The sequence below is a fragment of the Peromyscus maniculatus genome, chromosome 2, assembly GCF_049852395.1.
Source record: "Peromyscus maniculatus bairdii isolate BWxNUB_F1_BW_parent chromosome 2, HU_Pman_BW_mat_3.1, whole genome shotgun sequence".
Lineage (NCBI taxonomy): Eukaryota > Metazoa > Chordata > Mammalia > Rodentia > Cricetidae > Peromyscus > Peromyscus maniculatus.
The window spans coordinates 1981525-1995768 of NC_134853.1; the positions used below are offsets into that span (position 1 = coordinate 1981525).

Genomic DNA, 14244 nt, shown 5'->3' on the forward strand with positions numbered 1-14244 from the left:
ATTTTATCATACTTTGACCATATTCTCTCCTCATTGTCCTCTTGTGTTCTTTCTACACTTCTCCAAGTTTCCTTCCTCTTCCTGCTTTCCTGGTGTGGGTATGTGTGCGTGCATGCGAGCATCATGTCATTTGTGCGTGTGTGTGTGTGTGTGTGTGTGTGTGTGTGTGTGTGTGTATGAATGAAAGCTATGTATGTGCACATACCAAGTGAGGGTTCTAGAAACCAAACTCTGGCCTTCTGGAAGAACAGCAAGTATTCTTAACCTCTGAGCCATCTCCTAGAGTTTTTGTTTGTTTGTTTTATTTTTGGTTTTGTTTTTTAACATAATATGTTTATTGATTCTTTGGGAATTTCACATCATGTATCCTGATCACACTCACTTCCCAGTCCTTCTGTGTCCACCTCACTTGTGACCCTCCCCACAAAATAAAAATAATTTTAAAAAATAGAAAGATAAAGGGGAAAAAAGTCCAATTTGTGTTATCACTGGAGCATGGTTAAACTCTCAGCGCCCTGCTCCTTAAATGGGACTGAGTCCTTCCCCTCCTGAACCCCTACCAGAGGCCATCAGTCATGGAGAGCCACATCTCAGCATCCTTGTCACACTTTTTAAGAGTTGTCTTTCATGGCTTCCTGTTTAGGCTGTTACTTGGGGGGAGGGGAGGAGGGCAGAGTTTGAGAGAGGTAGGGGTTGTCCCAGAAGCCTTCCATGTCCCTCTTTTGCGATTGTGTATCTGCCACCATCAATATCACTGTAAAAATAGCTTCCCTGCCCTTTACAGTCAGTGGAAGCACAGATTGTGGACTTCCACATGATTTCTAGCAACAGCACAGACCATGAACATAGCTCCCAGCTGCAGAAGGGCCACAGACCCAGACAAGGCCATTGGAGGAGCCTGGACCATGGACATCAACACAGACTCTGACTGCAGTAGGACCTTGGACCCAGACATGGCCCTCGGTGGCAGCAAGGCCCATGGGCATCAACATGGCTTCAGTCTGAGGCACTTGCATCTTGGTCTTCTTGACAGCCTGGGGTATCAAACTACTTGACCACACTTGCCATGGACAGGCTTAGAGGCCCAGACACAGCTTCTAGCAGGCAAAAGCTGGACCCAGGAAAAGCCATAAGCTGACCCCACCCAGTGGGGCCTGCATCTAAGAGGAAATACCCGACATTCCAAACATTCCCTATACCCCAGACAAATGTCAGGTCCTGAACCCTGGAAATCCTCTCACCCCAACCTCTGCTATGATAAAAACCCCACCCTGCCTGGGCTCTGGGCTCTCTGCTCTCACTACTGCTTCAGACAGAGTCCATGCTCCAAGCTTGGAAATAAAAGCTCTTTTTTGCTTTTGCATATGGGATTCAGTCTCCATGGTAGTCTTTTGGGGGTTCCTGCTCTCTGAGCATAATAGCATCATGGACCACAGACACCAACATGGCCTCCAGTGGCATCACTGACCATGGTGATCCTTCTAGGAGGTCTGATCCAGAAAGCGAACCAACTGTACCTCAACTCAGGCCTCCATTGTTGCCCAGAGCTAGGTCAATCCTGTGGGCAACACGTTTGATCTGCCCAAGTTCCAGGCTGTTGCACATTACCCCACTGACCCCACTGGGCAACCACAGGTTCCACTGTGGACCTTAGCCCTCTCTCACACCGTCACTGTCGCCAAATCTCCACTTCTGCCTTTCTCTACACACACATACTGCTCCTTCTTTGCATCTTTGTCACCTCTCCATCACATATTTGTTCAGCATAGTGATGCCCACCTAAGGAGGCAGAGCGGCCTGGAGCGGCATTTGGTTTTGTTTGTTTTCTTTCCTTTTTTAACAATAGCCATTGTGACAGAGTTGTGATGATCTCAGTGTCATTTTTGTAGATGAATTTCTAAACGGTCTCATTAAATAAAAAGCATGGAGTCAAATATAGGGGTAAAAACCTTAGAGATCAGGGAAATAGTGAGAGCCACCAACCACCTTACCTCACCAGCTCTGCAGCCCCCCAAAGTGAGCTACTTCCTGTCTACCCATGCCTTATTGCCTTGCTGTTTTGCTCTCTCATTGGCTCTTAGCCCAGCTACCTCACTTCTTTGTCACTGCCTGTCTGTACAGACCTCCAGGTCTCTATGGTTGGTACTGGGATTGAAGGTGTGTGTCATCGCCATGCTTGGCCATTCCCTAGTGTGTCCTTGAACACACAAAGATTCTGCCTGCCAAGTGATTAGATTAAGGGAGTGTGCTACCACTGCCTGACTTATGTTAATGGCTTGCTATTTCCTCTGATCTCCAGGCAAACTTTATTTATTAACATACAAATAAAATATCACCACATTTCAGCACAAATAAAATATCACCACACATTTTGATGTGCATTTCCTTGCTAGCTAAGGATGTTTGCCAGTTTGTTTTTTCTTTTATTTGTTGAGTTGCATATTTTACTTTCTCATTGAAAAACTGCTTTCTGACTTCCTTTGCCCATTTACTGATTGAATTATTTTAGTGTTTAATTTTTTGAGTTCTTTATAGATTATAGATGTCCATTCTCTGTCAGATATATAGCTAAAGAAGATTGTCTGCCATTCTCTGATCTGTCTCTTCACTCCACTGTGTAAGACAACAGAACATAATTTCATAGAATCCTTTTTGTCGATTTTTGAAATGTCCCGAGCTATTGGAACCCTTTTTAAAAAGAATTATTGCCTATAACTATATCTTGAAATGTTTTCCCCTATACAGTTTCAGAGTTTTGAGTCTATGATTCATTTTGAGTAGATTATTGTACAGTGTGAAAATTGAGTATTTGCCAGAAAAATGAGTCACAGAAAACAAATGAAAAAGGAATAATAGGAAAAGAAGAATCTGGCTGTTTCTATTTATTTTAGGCAGCACTGTGGGGATAGAATAAGGTTTTCTCACTATATATCAGAATTATGAGATCAGTGTTTGCCACCTAATGCTTGAATTCTAAGTGACTCTTGAAAAGTTTGTTCTTTCCTAACTTTTTGCTATTTTCAATTATACTCAGCAAGCTTGTATCACTACAATTATTTAAAAAAATTAAATTAAGTGTATAGATAGCTAGATAGAGATTTTTATATACCAAGAATAAATAATTTAACCTTGCTAATATAAACTGAAGGGGAGAAATTATTTTAGGAGTCAGCATGTTTGGAGTAAGGAGGACTAGAAGGAAATATGCCAAAATATAAAGGTGGCTGGTGATGTATAGGAGGCTAACCTGTACTTTATTTATACCTGTATCTACATTTTCCAAAGTCTCTATGGTTAGCATGCATTGTATCCTATGAAAGGGATCCTATGTTAGTTGCTCTTGCACTGCTGTTATAAAACCCCATGACCAAGGCAGGTTATGGAAGAAAGAGTTGAACTGGGCTTAAGGTTCCAGAAGGATGAATCCACCCCAGTGGGGCAGATCTCAGCAAGTACAGATGTGGCCTGGGCAGGAACCTCAACACTCACATCCTGAACTCGAGCCACACAGCAGAGGAAGCAACATGGAAGTAGCTCTGAAAACCTACTCCAGTGACACCCCCAAAACCTCCCCACACAGCACCAGGAACTGGGAGCCAACCAATCAAATGCAGGTGTCTGTGGGAGACATTCTCAAACAACTACAGATCCTTAATGTCATTTTGAAGAATGTTTCACATCTCTAGTTCTCTGTTTCTGTTTTTTTATCAACCCACTGGCTCCTTTTGGCACCAAAGAAACAAGTAAAAAAAGTGGCTGGGGATGCAGGTAACAGGGTATTTACTTAGTATATCCAAGGTTAGTGTTAGATCCTCAGCATTGCAAACAGAAGGGGGAAAAAAAGCCCTCCAGTTTAGAAACACATAAAAAGCCTGAAGCTGTTACTATCCTACATCAAAATACTGAGAAAAAAAATTAGCATTACACACATTATTTAAGAATGTAGCAAGACTTGTGTAAAGTTCCTCACGCCAGGGACAGATCTTGCCAACCCGCCTATTTCATCCTACTCCTTCTCTGGAAACAAAATTCTCCCCCAAGCCTAGAATTTCACAACATTTCAAATTCGGATGCAAAAATGGAAATACCCGTCAGCTCTTTACTTGAATGAGGTTAATCATTGTGTTGTTTCTTTTCTAGCATCCAAAGCATTTCAGCTTGCTGGGAGTGTGAGGTGGGGGTTTAGCAGCCATTTCAAAGCCTGAGATCTATTAAGGAGGGTGGAGCAAATCTGGAGGGAGCCCTTTGGCTTAGGGTGATGGTCATGGAGTATGCCCTGGACACAGAGAAGTGGAGGGAAGCCAGCTAGAAGTCTAGGGGAGACAACAGAACCAAGAATGTGTTTCAGCACACCTCATTGCCTTAGAGCCAGTCTGTTTGCTGATACAGTCTCATGATGGAGAGAGGTAAGTAAGCTATGTGTACCTTTATAATGTGGTTTCATAAACACAAGGAGGACCTTTTCAACCCTTTTGGGGATTCATGAGTTGTATGACTTTAAAAGGAACCAGAGTATATTGTTTTAAGTTTTAGAATATTTGCAGAAATGATACATGTATTTCAACTTTGAGCCAAATCAAATAATGGAAGTGTGTTTCTTATACATGCCTTGTCTATATTGTCTGGAAGTAAGTTTATTCTACATTTAGAATAAAGCAATGAAACTGTTACTAAGCCTGCCTTCCTTTTTACCCCACAAAAAGCTATAAGCAGTTATCAAAGTCATAGTATAAGTAAGTACATAGTGGAGTTTGTGGAAGGAAGCAATTTGATATTGTGATTGGGAAACACAATCAGGAATCTGTTGTAGAATATTATTTCAAGATGTGTTACTTCAGTTTATGTTGCATTTGTTTAACGTTGTGAAGCTGTGTTACTGTGCCTGTCTGAAACACTTGATGGTTTAATAAAAAGCTGAATGGCCAATAGCAAGGCAGGAGAAAGGATAGGTGGGCCTGGCAGGCAGGGAGAATATATAGGAGGAGAAATCTGGAAAAAGAAGAAGAAGTAGCCAGAGAAGGAGGAGGACTCCAGGGGCCAGGCACCCAGCTACACAGCCAGCTACGAAGTAAGAGTAAGATTTACAGAAGGCAGAGAACAGGAAAAGCCCAGAGGCAAAAGACAGATGGGTTAAGTTAAGGAAAGCTGGCAAGAAACAAGCCAAGCTAAGGCTGGGCATTTTTAATTAAGAATAAACTTCCACTGGGTGGTGGTGGTGCACGCCTTTAATCCCAGTACTTGGGAGGCAGAGGCAGGCGGATCTCTATGAGTTCGAGGCCAGCCTGATCTCCAAAGCGAGTTCCAGGAAAGGCGCAAAGCTACACAGAGAAACCCTGTCTCCAAAAAGCCAAAAAAAAAAAAAAAAGAAGAAGAAGAAGAAGAAGAAACTTCCATGTGTGATTTATTTGGGAGCTGTGTGGCGAGCCCTTCAAAGAGAAAAAGAGCAAAAGAACCAGGAATCCTTAGATGAGAGGAGTCAGCATAATTAGAAAGGGTACAGACTGACCCTGAAAGCCATGGAAGACATAATTCAGACTAGTGGTGGGTAGAGAATTTCATGACTGCAGGACTCCAGGAGGTAATTTAACATTTGGGGAGGCTCTGTGGTTTTCTATACCTCAACTACTTCTAGGTGTTATGGTTTGAATGTACAATATCCCTTACAGGCTTCTGTGTTGACGCCAGGGCCCTGGCCCTCGCCCCAGCTAACAGTGCTATTTTGGACGATGAAGTAGCAGAAAGTTGTAATTTTGAGTCAGTCAATCTCCCGCTCTGTCTCTCCCTCCTCACTTCTCCCTCTCTCCCTCCCTCCCTCTGGTGCCCCTCCCCCTGCTTCCTGGCTACTATGACTTGAGAAGCTCCTCCCTGGACCCTTACTTCATGAGCTTCACCACCACCAGCAAGCACATTAACAACGGAGCCAGCCAGACTACACTTAAACCTCTGAAAGCAAAAGCCATGATAAGTCCTTTGTTCTCTCACGTGTTTTCTGACTGCAACAAACATCTCACTATTACACTGTCTGATACTGTCCTGACCCCATGAGCTGGCCCGTAGAGACATTCCTTTCTTGTTCTCTGCCCCGCCCCACCCTATTACCAGTACTATGAATCTCTAAGAATTCCTTCAAGCCTTTCCCTATAAAATAAATTTTTAAAAAATGAATAAATGGTCAAAAGAATAAGCTGTTCTGTGAGTACAACTTCACAAGCAGTTGAAGGAAACAGGGAGGAAGCGGTATACAGATTCTTTACAATAATCTATTTCAAATTAGAGTACCATGTCATAACCAAGACGTGGGTGAGAGTGCAGCCATGACACAGAGCAATACTGCAGGGACAAGGATTCTCCTGCTGTCCTGTTGTAGTCTTCACGCCCACTCCAACATTCCTAAACCTGAACCGCCATCAGTTACTCCTTCCTATACCACTCTCAGCAGCAGAAAGCCATGGACATGAAAGGACACCGTGGGAAAGTTTGAAGCCTTGGGTTTTTACACTCATTGTGATTCTGTAGGGAGTCCTCAGGACTTCACATTGATTGTTCACTCATTGCCCTGCCAAGAGGATTCTTACAGTGACACGATGACAATGCCCACAGTTTACTTAACTCCTATGACATGGAAATACACCCAGGTAGTGTTCTCGTGTCTGGCTGGTAGGCATAAAGTTGATATAAACTGTCATGCACATGCTTTTCTGTGAACATGAATTTTAACTTCTATGGGACAATGCTCCAGCAATCAAGATCTAGAGTTGTGGTACTTACATTTTTCAGTTTTTAGGCTTTTTAATAGAAAGCCTTAAATTGTTTTCCAAGATGCCCATTATTAGGATCCTGCCCTTACTCTTCTGGGTTCTGGCATCTTACATCATCAGGGGACACAGGCAACTGCGAAGCCGCTATGTGGTCATGCAATCCCTACCTTAAAAAGCTGGATGCGGACCCCCACACTTTTTCTCTGTGTTTCCCCCACCCCCTGAGCTTTCTCTCTGCTCCCTCCCCCTACAGGCCTGGCTTCCCCCTATCCCCTCTTTCTTTCTAATAAAGTTCTTTATAACTCTGGTAGTCATGGCCGTGGCCCTTGACTTTTCCCCTGACCAACCAGCGCCATATTACCAATCACCCATGCCACTTTATTTTCATGAGAAATATATCCATATGTCAGTTTCTTCACATCTTTGTGTTTGGTTTTGCCTTTGGTTACCTATTTCTAGTCTTCTAATTTATTAACCCAAATATCTTCCTATTAAAGTTGTGTTGATTCTCTTATAGCACTTTTCAATTTTCAGTATTCAGGTTCTCTACCACTGCTGGATTTATATGTTAGTGCTTAATTTGGGTTATGAGTGTACAAATGAAATGTAAAAGAAATTTTAGAGCTTGTAAGATTATTGGTAGTATGTAAAAGTACAAATTGTTTTATGTCTTAATCTTTCATTTTCTGTCATTTATGAACTCTTACTCTGAGCTTTCTGTGTGTGAATACTTAGAATTTCATATCTAGACAATGATGTTATCCACAAATACAGATAGTCTGATTGATTCTTTTTCAGACTGTCCATCATTTCTTTTTATTTCTGCCCTTAGGTCCTGCTGAGGACATTCAGCATGATGTTTAACATGGTAATAACATGGGCACTTACCTGGTTACTGGTTGTGAAACGTTCAATGATTAGTAACAAAAAAAAAAATAGAAGATTTTTGTAACAGTTCTTTATAAAGTTGAGAAACGCTTCTCTGTTACTATTTTTTCCTGGAAATATTTTTATTATTTTTACTTATTCTTACTTTACTTATGTATTTACTTACAATACATTCTGACTGCAGCCTCTCCTACCTCCCCTTCCCCACTTTGCCCCCTACCTTCCCTCTCTCCCACATCCACTGTTTCTCTGTTTGATGTTGGCTATGTGCTTGCTGTAAATTTCCTTTATTATGTTTAGGTATGTCCCTTGTATCCCTGATCTCTCCAAGACTTTCATCATGAAAGGGGATTGGATTTTGTCAAAGGCTTTTTCAGCATCTAATGAGATGATTACATGTTATTTTTGTTTCAGTTTGTTTATATCATGGATTACACTGACTGAGTTTCTTATGTTGAACAATCCTTCCATCTCTTGATAATGGTAGATGAACTTTTTGATGTGTTCCTGGATTTGGTTTGCCAATATTTTGCAGAGGTTTTTGTATTTGTGTTCATGAGGGATATTGGTCTATAATTCTCTTTCCTTGTTGAATGTTTGTATAGTTTGGGTATCAGGGTGACTGTGTTATCATAAAGTGAATTTGGCGATGTTCCTTCTATTTCTATTTTACAGAATAATTTGAAGAGTATTAGTATAGACTCTTCTTTCAAAGTCTAGTAGAAGTCTGTGTTAAAACTCTTTGGCCCTGAGCTTTTTTGGTTGGGAGGCTTTTAATGACTGCTTCTATTCTCTTATGTATTATAGGTCTATTTAAGTTGTTTATTTGCACTTGATTTAACTTTAGTAAGTAGTATCTATCAAGAAAATTACCCATTTATTTTAGATATTCCAATTTTGTGGAATATAGGTTTTTAAAGTATGACCTAATGATTCTTTGGATTTCCTCTGTGTTGTTCTTACATCCCCCTCTTCCTTTCTTATTTTAATAATTTGGATACTATTTCTTTGTCTTTTAGTTAGTTTGGATAAGGGTTTGACTATCTTGTTGATTTTTCTCAAAGAGCCAACTCTTTGTTTTCATTTTATTGTTCTATTTGTTTCTATTTTATTGATTTCAGTGCTTAGTTTGATCATTTCTTGCCATTTACTCTTCTTAGGTGTGTTTGCTTCTTTTTGTTCTAAAGCTTTCTGTTGTGCTGTTAAGTTGGTAGGATTAGATCTCTCCAATTTTTTTTATATAGGCCCTAAATGTTAACTTTCCTTTTAGCACTTCTTTCATTTTGTTCCAGAAGTTTGGGATTCACTTGCATTGAATTCTATGAAGTCTTTAATTTCTTTATTTCTGCCTCAACCCAACAGACATACAGTAGAGAGCTGTTCAGTTTCCATGAGTTTGTAAGCTGTTGATTCAGTTGTTGAAATCCAGCATTAATCTATAGAGGTGTAATAGGATGCAAGGGTTATTTCAATTGTATCTATTGAGACTTACTTTGTGACCTTGTATGTGATCAATTTTGGAGAACTTTCCATGAGGCACTGAGAAGAAAGCATATTATTTTTTGTTTGGGTGAAATGTTTGGTAGATATCTGTTAGGACCATTTGCTTTATAAATCTGTTAGCTATAGTTTCCTTGTTTAGTTTTTGTCTGGATGACTTGTCCATTGGTGAGAGAGAGGGAGACTTCACTATCCCAACATTGAAGCCTCTCTCAATCAATGTGTAAGAATTGATGTGTGGTTTAAGCTTTAGTAAAGCTTCTTTTACAAACGTGGGTACCCTAGTGGTAGGGGTACAGATATTAAGAAGTGAAATGTCATCATAGTGGATTTTTCCTTTGTTGAGTATGAAGTGTCCTTCTCTGTCTCTTTTGATTAATTTTGGTTTGAAGTCTATTTTATTAGATATTAGAATGGCTAGACCAGCTTGGTTCTTAAGTCCATTTGATTGGAAAATCTTTTTCCAAACCTTTACTCTGAGATAATACCTGTCTTTGATGTTGAGATGTGTTTCTTGTATGCAGCAAAAGGACAGATTCTTTTTTGCAACCATCCTGTTAGTCTGTATCTTTTTATTGCTTTTTAATTCAATCCATTGATATTGAGAAATATCAAGGAGCAATGACTGTTAATTCCCTTTATTTTGTTGTTGTTGTTGGTGGTGGTGGTAGTGATGGTGGTGGTGGTGATAGTGAGTGTGTGTGTGTGTGTGTGTGTGTGTGTGTTTCTCTTATTTTGATTTTGCTGGTGTGAGATTATTTATTTCCTGTATTTTCATGGGTGTAGTTAGCCTACTTGGTCTGTAGTTTTCTTTCTAGTATCTTCTGTAGGGCTGGATTTGTAGATAGATATTGTTTAAACTTGACTTTATCACAGAATATCTTGTTTTCTCCACCTATGGTGATTGAAAGATTTGCTGGGTGTAATAGTCTGGGCAGGCATCTGTGGTCTTTTAGAGTCTGATGGACATCTGTCCAGGACCTTCTGGCTTTTAGTGTCTCCATTGAGAAGTCATGTGTAATTCTAATAGGTCTACGTTACTATGTTAGCTGCTCCTTTTCCCTTGCAGCTTTTAATGTTATTTCTTCGGTATGTATGTTTAGTGTTTTGGTTATTCTGTGGTAAATGACTTTCTTTTCCAGTCCAATCTATTGATGTTCTCTGTGCTCCTTGTATCTTTGTAGGTCTCTCCTTCTTTAGGTTAGGAAACTTTTCTTCTATGACTTTGTTGAAAATATTTTCTGATCCTTTGAACTGGGATTCTTCTCCTTCTTTTCTTATTATTCTTAGGTTTGATCTTTTCATAGTGCCAATTTATTGGATGTTTTATGTCCAGGAATATTTTAGATTTAACATTTTCTTTGACCAATGTGTCTATTTCTTCCTTCCTTCCTTCCTTCCTTCCTTCCTTCCTTCCTTCCTTCCTTCCTTTCTCTCTCTCTCTCTCTCTCTCTCTCTCTCTCTCTCTCTCTGTTTTTCAAGACAGGGTTTCTCTGTATAGCTTTGAACCTTTCCTGGAACTCACTCTGTAGCCCAGGCTGGCCTCAGACTCACAGAGATCCGCCTGCCTCTGCCTCCCGAGTGCTGGGATTAAAGGCATGAGCCGCCACTGCCCAGTGTGTCTATTTTTTCTGTTGTATCTTCAACATCTGAATTTCTCTCTTCCACCTCTTACAGTTTGTTGCTGATGCTTGTGTCTGTAGTTCCTATTTGCTTACCTAGATTTTCTATCTCTAGAATTCCCCATTTGTGATGTCTTTATGCTTCTATTTCCATTTGTAGGTCTTGAACACTTGCATTCATTTCCTTCAACTGTTTCCCCCGTTGGCTTTCTTTAAGTGCTTTACTCATTTCCTCTGATGTTTTGTTTGTCTTTTCTTTGATTTCTTTAAGAACCTTTATCATCTTCATCAAGTTGGTTTTAAGATTTTTTTGTTCTGTGCTTCAACTGTGTTGGAATGTTCAGTGCTGTAGTAGGATAGCTTGGCTTTGGTGGTTTCGTAGTACCCTGGTCATTATTGTGTCTTTTGCTGGTATCTAGGCATCTGAATTTGGGGTGATCATAGATCTAGGTGCTAGTTTCTGAGTTTGTCTTTGTTGGATGGATGGTTTGTTCCTTGATTTCTGTTTCCTCTCTGGTATTCTGGCCTATATGGTGATATTTTGTTTGTACTTTAACAAATAAAGCTTTCCTGGAGATCAGAGTGTGGAGCTAGCTACTAGCTAACTTGAGAGGCCAGGCAGTAGTGGCACACACCTTTAATCCCAGCACTTGGGTGGAGGAAGCAGGAAAATGAGGAGTGTAAGGCCACCCTGGGCTACACAAGATTGATCCAGTCTAAAAGAGAAACAGAGCCAGGCAATGGTGGCACACACCTTTGATCCCAGCACTTGGGATCTCATCCTTTAATCCCAGCACTAGGGAGGTGGAGACAGGAAGTACTATGACTGGGCAGAGAGAGGATTATAAGGTGTGAGGGGACAGGAGCTCAGCTCTTTCAGGCTGAATGTTGGGTAGAGGTAAGAACTCTAGTGGTTGTCTGGTCTGCTTTTCTGATCTTTCAGCTTTCACTTTGATATTTGACTACAGGATTTTATTAAGACCAATAAGGATCCATGCTACAATGTGGCCTGTGGTTGAACAGATGGTCTCCCCCTGAGTTGTGGGTAGGAGTTCTTGAGGCCTGCATGGCCTCTGGTCCAGCAGGGAGCCTCCATTCCAATTAGAGGATGGAACACAGGGAGAAGGAGAGCAGGAGATAGTGGAGGAAGTGTGTGAATGGGCAGCCTACCTGAAGTTCTGGTGGCTGGTGTGGCCTTTGGTCCAGCAGGGAGTCTCTGCCCAAGTTGCAGGTTTGGATTTGGTGAGAAGGGGGTGAGGATTGGGGATAGTGTGTGTGTGTGTGTGTGTGTGTGTGTGTGTGTGTGTGTGTGTGTAAGAACCAAGAGAGTGGAGGATGTCAGCAGGGCAGGCTGCCTACCTATTCTTGTGGCAGGCATGGCCCATGTTTGGGGAGGGCTGTCTGCTGGAGCTGGAGGCTGGGACAAAGGGGAAAAGCAGTGAAGGACAACTGAGGATTAGGTCTTTTGGAAGCTAGAGAGTGGTTGGACTGGAGGCCTACTAGAAGCCTATCTGTTTTTCTGGCAGGCTTGGTCTGTGGTTGGGAAGGGAGTAAGAGGACTGGGGGGAGGTGTGATTGCCTGTGGGAACCAAGAGAGTGGAGAAGGTCTGGGGGTGGGTGAATGGCCTACCTGGTCTTCTGATAGGCATGGCCTGTGGTTGGGCAAGGGGTGTCTCTCCTGGAAACTTTTATCAGATTCTTGTTAAGTTTGAACAAATATATTTCCTATATTGGTGGGTAGGATCATGGATTTTGCTTCTTTACCTATGAATACTACACATTTAGTTACCACCTAATTGTGGATTGTATGCAATAGTTTTCAAATACTAAACCACTGCAGAATTCCTGTGATAAAACTCATTTCATGAAGTTTAGACTTTATGTATTGCTGAATTCTATTTGCTACTTTGGGTTCAGATTTTTCCCCCCATTCATGAGGGTCTTGTGCCTGCCATACATAAAACTGTTCATATTTTCAGAGAACAGTGTGGAATATTGCTACACATATATGACACACGTCAAGGTAATTGACATATTCATAAGCTCAGTTAATTCTCATTTCTTTGTATTGGGAACATCCAAACTCCATTCTGCTATGGGATGTTCTGTGTGTTGTGAACATGTGTTGGTCTGATTGGCTGATAAATAAAACACTGATTGGCCAGTAGTCAGGCAGGAAGTATAGGCAGGATAAGCAGAGAGGAGAATTCTGGGAAAAGGAAGGCTGAGTCAGCAGACGCCAGCCCACCATCCAGGGTCTAGGGAGCAGCATGTAATGGCACACAGATAAAGTCATGGAATGTGTGGTAACATATAGATTAACAGAAATGGGCTGAGTGTAAATGTAAGAGCTAGTCAGTAGTAGGCCTGAGATAATGGCCAAGCAGTTTTAATTAATATAAGCTTCTAAGTGATTATTTTACAAGCACCCTGCAGAGTCCATGGGGCTGGGCAGGACTGGAGAAAACTTCAACTACACCATTCTTCTAGGTACTTTGAAATATATGATGTTAACTACAGTTGCCCTCCTGCTATAGAACATAACTTAACGTTCCTAAATAAAGGTGGTTTTGGTTTGGGGGAGTTTCATTTTTGTGTGTTTGTTTTTTTTTTGTTTTTGCTTTTCTACTCAAAGTCCTGGTATGTGGCCCAGGAGGGCGGAAAACTTGTGTTGATCCTGCCTCTGCATCCTAAGTGCTGAGATCACAGGTGTATGTTACTCTGCCTGGCTTTCACATGCATGTCTGTCCCCACAGCTAAGCTCTGTCTCCAAGCCCTAAGTCTGGCAGGCACTCTCCTATTCTTTGCTTCTATGGCAGCTGCTAATGTAGTTCCAACCAACCTGCTGACTTCTAATCAGGCTCTGTTATGGCATGAAAATACACTCAATATTATTACAGCATAGGGTCTATTTTAGTGTTTGTCTAGGGAACCTTAAAAAAAAAATGTGCTGAACTGCTTCTTCCTTGTGGTGGCCTATAAATCTAGTTAGCTCCTCCTCCATGGTGATGTCAAGTTCTAATCTACTTCTTAGCTGATAATCAAATTCAAATACTCAGTCTGTTGTTGAGAGGATTGTAGGTTTACTATCTCTCCCCCAGTTCTGTCAGTTTTTCAATATAGCTCTGGCCTGGCTACACTTAGGATTGCTTTGTGCTCTTGGTGGGCTAGCCCCTTTATCTGTAACACTCCCGTCTCTCGGGGCTAGTTTTATTGCTCTGCCATCTATTTTAAAATATATCTGTTCTGCTTTACTTGCAGCTTGACTATATTGCCGTATTTAAATTAAATTGTTCTAGACAGCATGTGCTTGAGGCATTTTCTGTGACCCATTGGCATGGATCACTGTGCTGATATGTCTTTTAATTATTTAATGATTTCCATTCAATTCATCTGTTAAGGTTTAAATGGACTTATTTTCCACTGTGTCACCATGTAAAGCTTTCATAGTGGCCTCTCTAGATATTATATACACA

General features: G+C 41.1%; 1 long non-coding RNA gene across 1 annotated transcript in view; it reads left to right on the top strand.

The window, feature by feature from the left end:
* Positions 1-14244, top strand: part of LOC121827117 (uncharacterized) — a 95836-nt gene that overhangs the window by 18549 nt on the left and 63043 nt on the right. The gene's annotated exons all lie outside the window — the stretch shown is intronic.